The 8466-nt window shown below is 40.9% G+C and overlaps 1 non-coding gene across 1 annotated transcript; it reads left to right on the forward strand.

Moving 5' to 3' along the window:
• Positions 1-1635: 1635 nt before the first annotated feature.
• LOC138091918 (small nucleolar RNA SNORA18) lies at positions 1636-1762 on the forward strand. Its single transcript, XR_011145950.1, has one exon. It is a non-coding gene; the product is annotated as a small nucleolar RNA SNORA18 (small nucleolar RNA).
• Positions 1763-8466: the final 6704 nt, after the last annotated feature.

Below are 8466 nucleotides of genomic sequence, written 5' to 3' on the forward strand. Positions count from 1 at the left end.
CTCCGAAGTGCTTTTGCTAAGGAATGCCTGATAAAGGGGTTAGAAATGTAGCATCACTCAATTTGGCAGGAATCGCAGATAAAATGGAATGTCAGATCCTCTGTTTCAAGGGCTGTTTTCAGATACAGTGGCTCTAAGATGGTTCTCATTCTATAAAACAGAATTTAGAAGAGTAGGATGAATTCAACTGAATTATGAAAACATGTGCTGTGATCTGCTAAGTATAGTCCTTGATCATCTTTTCCCCCCAATACCTAGATAATTAGCTGGAGCTTGAGTCATGGTTTACACGTAGCCATCTGATTATTTGCAACACCTGCAGGGGAAAGTACATTGTCACTTCTGTCAATTCTGTTTGTAGGGATCATCTCTACAGGTGAAAAAAAGAGGCCACTTTGGTGAGGATGTATACCTGAAATATATTAATACAAAAGGGGAAAATTGCAGAAACAAAATTTCTTCACAGTGATCTGAAGTTTCAGTAATATTCAGTTATTAAATATTTGCTCTTGTTTATTCAAAACTTTAATTATTGGCACATTTACAAATTTCTGCTTAGTTTGACATTTAATCTAATGGTTTTATGTTTATTTATTGCATGGTCTAAATGTGGTTTCACTTTCTAAACTATGACTAATCTTTATGGTCATTTGATATGATTTAATTGTATCATGCTATTTAAATAATGAGTGCTTTCTCTGTACCAAGTATTTGTAATCTTTTTGTACATGTGGTAACTTCAGGTACCAAAGAGTTAACCAAGTTTTGCATAGTTATTAGACATTTCAAAATATTTATAGTGAAGATATGAATTTACATGACCTCTGAGTAAAAAGAAATTAATTGAGCTCATGCTGTGAAACTAAATAAATCAGTGGGAAGAAAAATTGTAGGCTTTAGTAGCGGAAGTAATTAGATCAAAGGCTTCTTCTGCATTGTACTAAGTTGCCTCTGTTTGTTTCTGAATGGCTGCTAATGTTTAAATTTCTGAGCTGCCAGGTTTTTACTATTTTGCCAACAACATTTTCTCTACTTCAAGGATTACTGGAAAACTAATCAGATGCAGTAATTGATTTAACAACAGAATGATTCAGTAGTTGCTGTCTTCTGTAAAATCTTCCTTCTTCAGTTTTAAGGTAAATTATCAATTTATGGGTCTTCACAGAAAAGCATTTATTTCTCTTTGCTCCATTAAAAAGGAGAGTTCTCTGCACTCAAATTTGCTTGGGGGTAAAATGTTCCACCTGTGAAGCCCTTTCAGGGACGTGAATACGTGTTTGACAATCAAGTCTCAGATGATAGTCCTGTATGAGAATCACAGGGCAGTTTAAAATTGTGTGTAATCAAATGATGCGGTCTTGACAGAAGATGGCCTTGTCCAGAGCTGACTGAGAAAAGTCAGTTGCAGAAGTTGTGTGCTTGTCTGTCACTGTAATAAAGGGTCCAGGGTTTTGCTTTCTAGAACTGTTGTTCTGCCTGACCTACTCAGCGAAAGTCCCCAGTCTTCTGATGGGCATGACATGCAGATTTACCCTACAGGAACGAGTAATATCCCTAAATACATGTATGTAGTTACAAATATATGTATGTATGCTTAATGACAGAGGAAGTACCAGACATGAAAACTGCAGATTAGTTGAGGCCTATCCCGATGGGGCTTTTCCAATAAACCTACATTGTTGGAAATGCCTCGTAGCGTATGTGGTTTCCTTTACTCATAGAACTGCCTGTTCGATCTGTGGGAAAGAACTACAAGACACAGTTGCCAAGAAAACTATGAAAAACCTAACAGACTTTTTTTTTGAATCTTAGGTATTGACATATCCCAACAATCTGTACTGTTCTAGGATGTGATAGCTTAGGGGTGAATATGATTTGCACTTAATACATTTTTAGAGGGTGTCAAATTCAGAACCAGGCAGTTCTGTCTGCAGACCCTAAACATGGTCCTAAAGTAAATTGCTTGAGGAACTTGAACCCCAAAGATTACAGATGGGGAATGTCAAAGTGTGTCTGTATTCCATTGGAGAGCAAAAAAGCCTGACTGACTGACTGACACAGCAGCTGTGGATTGTGCAAAATGTCTTTTGGAAAGGGCTGTTGTACATATCTTGAATATTATGACTTTGTAGGAACTGAGGTAATTGGCAGTGGAAAGAATGAGATCATGTGAAATCCCTTTAAAATGTATTGACTTAAATCATGCCTGTGTTACACATTTGAGAAACAAACAAACAAAAAACAAAACTCTTTGTGCAGAAAAAAATCCTCCGCAGATTTCATGTGAAGGCTGGACAGCTCCTCAAGTGCTCAGAGGTATTGAGTATGGCACAGGGTTTCAGTGGCCGAGTGGAATGGGATGGGCAGGAGACACCAGTCTGTAGAGCCCTGAGCTGGTTGCTCCCTAGTTCCAGAACTTGTCTTCTCTGCTGATTCTTGGATAACTGGCTGCTTCCCTCCAAACAGCTGGGGACGCTCTTGATTTCTGCACGCCACCACTGTTGCCCAGCTGTCTGCCCAGCTGCTTTTCCGAATTCTCACTTGTGCTCTTAAGGGATTTTTATTATAATTTATTATTATTTTTGGCTGTTTTGGGTTTTCACTGTGGCGTACAGGCTTAGTTGCCCCATATGTGGGATCTTGGTTCCCCAGCCAGGGATCAAGCCTGTATCCCCTGCACTGGAAAGCAGATTCTTAACCCCTGGACCACCAGGAAAGTCTTGAATTTTTATTACAAATGCAATATGTGTATTGATAATAAAATTTGAATTGGAGATGATCATATAGAAAATAAATATCTCCTCCCCTAACCAGATTCTCAGTGTCCAATTTTCTTTTTTAGTTCTTCTTGTGGTTACCTCTGTAATCATCCCAGACTATGTGCTGATGCTTCCCCCTCTTGAATTATCATTGTATACTAGACTGTTTGAGCAATATATATTCATTCCCTGCCATGAAAGATAAGGACTTTAGCATGCTTGTGCTATTTCTAAAGACTTTACTCTTATTAATGATCCATTTATTAATTGCTTTTGTAACTCTAAATAATAATGTAAATCTTTTCCTTAACACATCACCTTAGGCACTATATCTGGACTCCTCCGTACATCTATAAAATGGGGATAACTATTATAACTACATTATAAGGCTGTTATAAGAGTTAAGTGACAGGATCCTTTTAAACTGCTTAGGAAGGGCTTCCCACGTGGCTCAGTGGGTAAAGAGTCCACCTGCAATGCAGGAAAGGAGATGCAGGAGATGTGGGTTCAATCCCTGGGTTGGGAAGATGCCCTGGAGGAGGGCATGGCAACCCACTCCTGTATTCTTGCCTGGAGAATCGCCATGGACAGAGGAGCCTGTTGGGTTACAGTTCATGAGGTCACAAAGAGCTGGACACAGCTAAAGCGACTAAGCACACACAAGGTGCTGGTACTTAGCGAATTCTCAATATATTTGGCCAATATTCCATGTGGGAATCCCCAGCCTTCAACTCCACTCACTGCTGTCGCTAAACAGCCACCTCAGTTAGCTGGAGTGTGACTTGTACATTATCAGTGTTGCTTTAAGTTCTCAGCTGCAGCTTTAAAGATTGGCATAAAAACAATTGCCTGCTTTCACCTAATGGTTAGGGTCATCAGCTCCTTAATAGCCCAGTTTGTTACATTTGAAGATATTCTCTAGGGACCCTTTGCTTTTCTCTTCAAGTTTGGACCGATTACTTTCTAGGTCTGTGGCATAGTCATCATCCTGGTTATCGTATATAAAATGATCAGGGAAGGACTGCTGGGAAAGTGATATTCAAGTAAAAACCTGAAGTAAGGAGAGGAGAATTCTAAACAGAGGAAAGAAGTGCAAAGGTCCTGAGACAGAACAACCCTACTGTGCTTACTTGGGGCACAGGAAGGGGGCCAGTGTGGCTAGATTGAGTGGAATGAATAATCTGGGCGAAAGTGATGGAGGTTATAAGTATTTTGAAGATTCAACTAAATGGATTAGATGTGTAACAAGATAGAGAGCAATGAAGAACCACTCCAATATTTGTGTTATAGTCAGTTGGAAGGATTGGGTTGCTGTTCAGTAAGATGAATGAAGAATGGGGAAGAATGTGGGAGGAGCAGGGGACTTCCCTGGTGATCCTGTGCTTAAGAATCTGCCTTGCAATGCAGGGGACTCGGGTTCCATCCCTGGTTGGGAAACTAAGATCCCACATGCTGCGTGGCTCAACTCAGCCCACAGGCTGCAACTAAACAGTCTGCGTTACATGGAAAGATGCTGCGTGACACAACTAAGACCCAACACAGCCAAATAAGTAATTTTTAAAAAGAATTTGGAAGAACAGATTTGACCCATGTGGGATGGGAGATGGGTGGCAGGAAAGGGCAGAGAGCAAGAGTTCAGTTTTGGAAGCATTTATTTAGAATGCCTGCCAAAGGGACTTCTCTGGTGGCCCACTGGTTTTAAAGTTTCACCTTCCAGTGCAGGAGTGAGGATTTGATTACTGATTGGGAAGCTAGGATCCTACATGCCTCACAGCAAAAAACTCAAAACAATGTTTGTAAAGCAAACAATGTAACAAATTCAATAAAAACTTTAAAAATGGTACACATAAAAAGAAATCTTTAGGAATAATAGAATGCCTATAAGATATCCAAGTGGAGATGTGAATGGGAAGTTGGGAATATACTTTGGGGTTTGGGACAGACATCTAATCTGGGAGTCGTATATGTGATCAGTAGGCCATGAGATGAATGAAGTCATGAAGGGAGAGTGTGTGAGCAGAGAAGAGAATTAATAGGGCCAAGGGTCATGGTCTTGGTAATGCCCATGTTTGGAGGGGAGAGAGGTTAAGAGGAGCCAGTAAAGAAGATGCGAAGGATGGAGTTTGTGAAGCTAACAAAGCATTTCAAGAGAAAAGAGTTAAAAGACTTGCAAAGAGAATTAAGGGAAAAGAAGAGAGTGGTAAAACAAATGGATGTTAACAACAGGAGAAAAGAATATGAGGGTTGAGAGTTCACTTCTGGATTTAGTGTAGTGGAGCTCACTGTTAAACTTCATAAAAGCAAAGTGATTTTATTTTAGCTACTCTGAGAAAGGAGGGACCATCCCCAGTCCTTGGGGTGTTTTTATTCCCAGAGATGATGAGCAACCCACCTCCTGCTGGCATCTGCATTAGCGCCCAGCAGGACTGTGCTTTAGCCATAGATGTTTCTGCTCTGTTCCTGGTCTAGGGTGATACTTAGTTCTTTAAAAGCCTGGCTATGTTGCTTTTGTTTGCTCTTTTTGTATTTGGTCACATTCGCATGTGTTTAGAGACGCGGGGGAGTGTGATAAAGTGTGCATCTATTTTAACTGAATGTTTTTTCTGCTAAATCTTTACCTTCTTTACTAAATGCTCCTTTTATTTTCTGGCCTTACCTGCCTCACTGTTAAGGATGTGATATTTGTGATCACTTTCTCAAATAGAGAGGTTTGTTTTTTTTTTTCCTTCCTGCATGTATGGCTGGGTTGCTGAAGTTGGTGTCATATTAAAACTCACTGCCATTAAAAGTCATTTCTCCCTTATTATGTTCATCTAATTTGATATATTCCCCTGTGTTCCTTCTAGTTTTTGTCACTTAACAACTGGCCAATCCCTGTTACGGGCTGAATTGTGTCTCCCTACCCACATTCATATGTTGAAGTCTTATCCCCCTGGGGCCTTAGAATGTGACTTTATTTGGAATAAGGTCTTTGTCTTCTAAATTCTATTGGAGTATATTTGATTTACAATGTTGTGTTAGTTGCTGCTGTATAGCAGAGTGAACTAGTTTCACATGTACATGTGTGCTGTGCTGTGTTTTGTTACTCTGCTGCTGCTGCTGCTAAGTGGCTTCAGTCGTGTCTGACTCTGCGACCCTATAGACAGCAGCCCACCAGGCTCCCCTGTCCCTGGGATTCTCCAGGTAAGAACACTGAAGTGGGTTGCTGTTATGCTCCGAGCCCGTATCTCCGAACCGACCGAGAGAGCAAGTCCACCACAGTAATGCAAAAACAAGAAGGGAGTTTATCTCTAGCGCGCTAGGGCCCAAGTCTCATCCCACACAAGGGAATCCGACAAGAGCCCCAAACAAAGGAGTAGGGCGGCTTATATACAGGCAGTTCTTTGTCTCAGTTACAGGAGTAGCTGGCGCTACATGATTGGCCAGGCAGGATGAGCGCATATCCTGTCTCTTTCTGGTAAACATGACTCAGGTCCTAGAGCCCGTCTTTTGGTCCCTAACAGTTGCCATTGCCTTCTCCGGCTTAGTCACTCAGTTGTGTCCAACTCTTTTTGACCTCATGGACTGTAGCTTGCCAGGCTTCTCTGTTCATGGGGATTCTCCACACAAGAATACTGGAGTGGGTTACTATGCCTTTCCCCAGGGGATCTTCCCAACTCAGCAATCAAACCCAGGGCTACCTCATTGCAGGAGGATTCTCTACTGTCTGAGCCAGCAGGGAAGCCTAAGAATACTGGAGCAGATAGCTTATCCCTTCTCCAGGGGATCTTCCCCACCCAGAAATCAAACTGGGGTCTCCTGCATTGCAGGCGGATTCTTTGCCAGCTGAGCTACCAGGGAAGCCCCATGTATACATATACCCGTTCTTTTTTAGATTCTTTCCCCATATAGGTCATTACTGAGTATTGAGAAGAGTTTCCTGTGCTCCACGGTAGGTCCTTATTAATTATCTATTTTACATATAGTAGTGTGTATATGTCAGTCCCAATCTCCCAACTTATGCTTCCCTCCCTCTTCTCCAGTAACCATACATTTGTTTTCTATATCTGTGATTCTGTTTTTGTTCTGTAGATAAGCTCGTTTGTACCATTTCTTAAAATTGCTCACATAACCAATATCATATGATATTTACCTTTCTCTGTCTGACTTAACTTAATATGATACTCTCTAGTTCTACCCATATTGCTGCAAAAGGCATTATTTCATTTTTCCATGAGTAATACTCCACTGTATATCGGTACCGTATCTTCTGCATCCATTCCTTGGTCGATGGACACTTATTTAGGTTGCTTCTATGTCTTGGCTATTGTAGACAGTGCTGCAATGATTTGGGGCACATATATCCTTTAGATTATAGTTTTCTCAGGATATATGCCCAGGAGTGATATTGCTGGATCATATGGTAGTTCTATTTTTAGTATTTTAAGGAACCTCCGTACTGTTTTCCATAGTGATTATACCAATTCACATTCCCACCAACAGTGTAGGAGAGATCCCTTTGGATAATGTCTTTAAAGAGGTGACTAAGGTCAAATGAGGTCATTCAGATGGGCCTTAGTCCAATATGATTGGTGTCCCTATAAGAAAAGGAAATTAAGACACAGACATACAAGGGAAGATCTTGTGAAGACACAAGGAGTAACCAGCCACCTGCCCTGCCAACACCTTGATCTTGAACTCCTAGCCTCCAGAACTGTGAGCCTAGAACAAATTCCCCTTTTTTAAGCCACCCAGTGTATGGTACTTCATTATGGCAGCCCTGGCAGACTAATAGGCCCCCTCATAAAAGATTTTGGCACTTGGTTCACAGACCTTCTTTCCATCCACTGCCCTGCCTTCCTCCTGGCCAAGCTCAATGTCAGTAAAGACATGGTCCTCTGACCTCCAAGATCGTCTTTCACGGCTCCAGCCAAGCACTCCCAGGACCATTCATTCTCTGGTTTTCACTCGGAAGAGTTTTGCCTTTGAAGTGATGCTTCCCCCTTTCCAGCAATCTCACTCAGCTATTTTCGGTACACTGATTCTTCAGCTGCTTTGTCTCATAGGTTGCTATCGTCTAGATTTGCTCTGTGATTGTCAGGCAGCTCTTCCTGACTTCCTCCTCCCCCAGCTTAGACTTCGTGAACCCTTCCTCCTACCAAATGCTGCCAGCACACTGAGCCATCTTGTTCTGTTGTCTTCTTGTTACATATGCCCGGCAAACCCCAGACTCAGATGGACCCGAATGCCAGTCTTCTCCATGTCCGCAACTAGGACACACTGTAATTTGTTTAATAATGGTTGGACATAAGGACATTGTTTCCCCTTTTACTATTAAATATGACTATGGTGAATATCGTTCATTATACATATATCTTTGTGTGTTTCTCTGTGTCTGTCTTAAGCTAAATTCCTAGCAGTGTAGTTATAGGACCAAAAGCTTTAAGACTTTTAAATAGAATGATTCAATCAAAGGTACTGTTATTTCACTTTCTTTGGCTTTTGTTTCCTTATATATATAAAAGATGGTACACCATTCATTTTTTCCAGTTCCATTAGAAAACAAACCTATAATTGCTAGGTGTCTAACAGGTTGTGAATTACATTTCTCATTATTATTAAATCAATTTGTAAGAAAAGTTATCCATTTAATCTTTATTTTCTGCCATGAATTATCACTTTTTCTGAAGATATGTGATTATAAATTTGCTGTTCATCTGAATGCTCA

The sequence above is a fragment of the Capricornis sumatraensis genome, chromosome 15 (assembly GCF_032405125.1).
Source record: "Capricornis sumatraensis isolate serow.1 chromosome 15, serow.2, whole genome shotgun sequence".
NCBI classification, from domain to species: domain Eukaryota; kingdom Metazoa; phylum Chordata; class Mammalia; order Artiodactyla; family Bovidae; genus Capricornis; species Capricornis sumatraensis.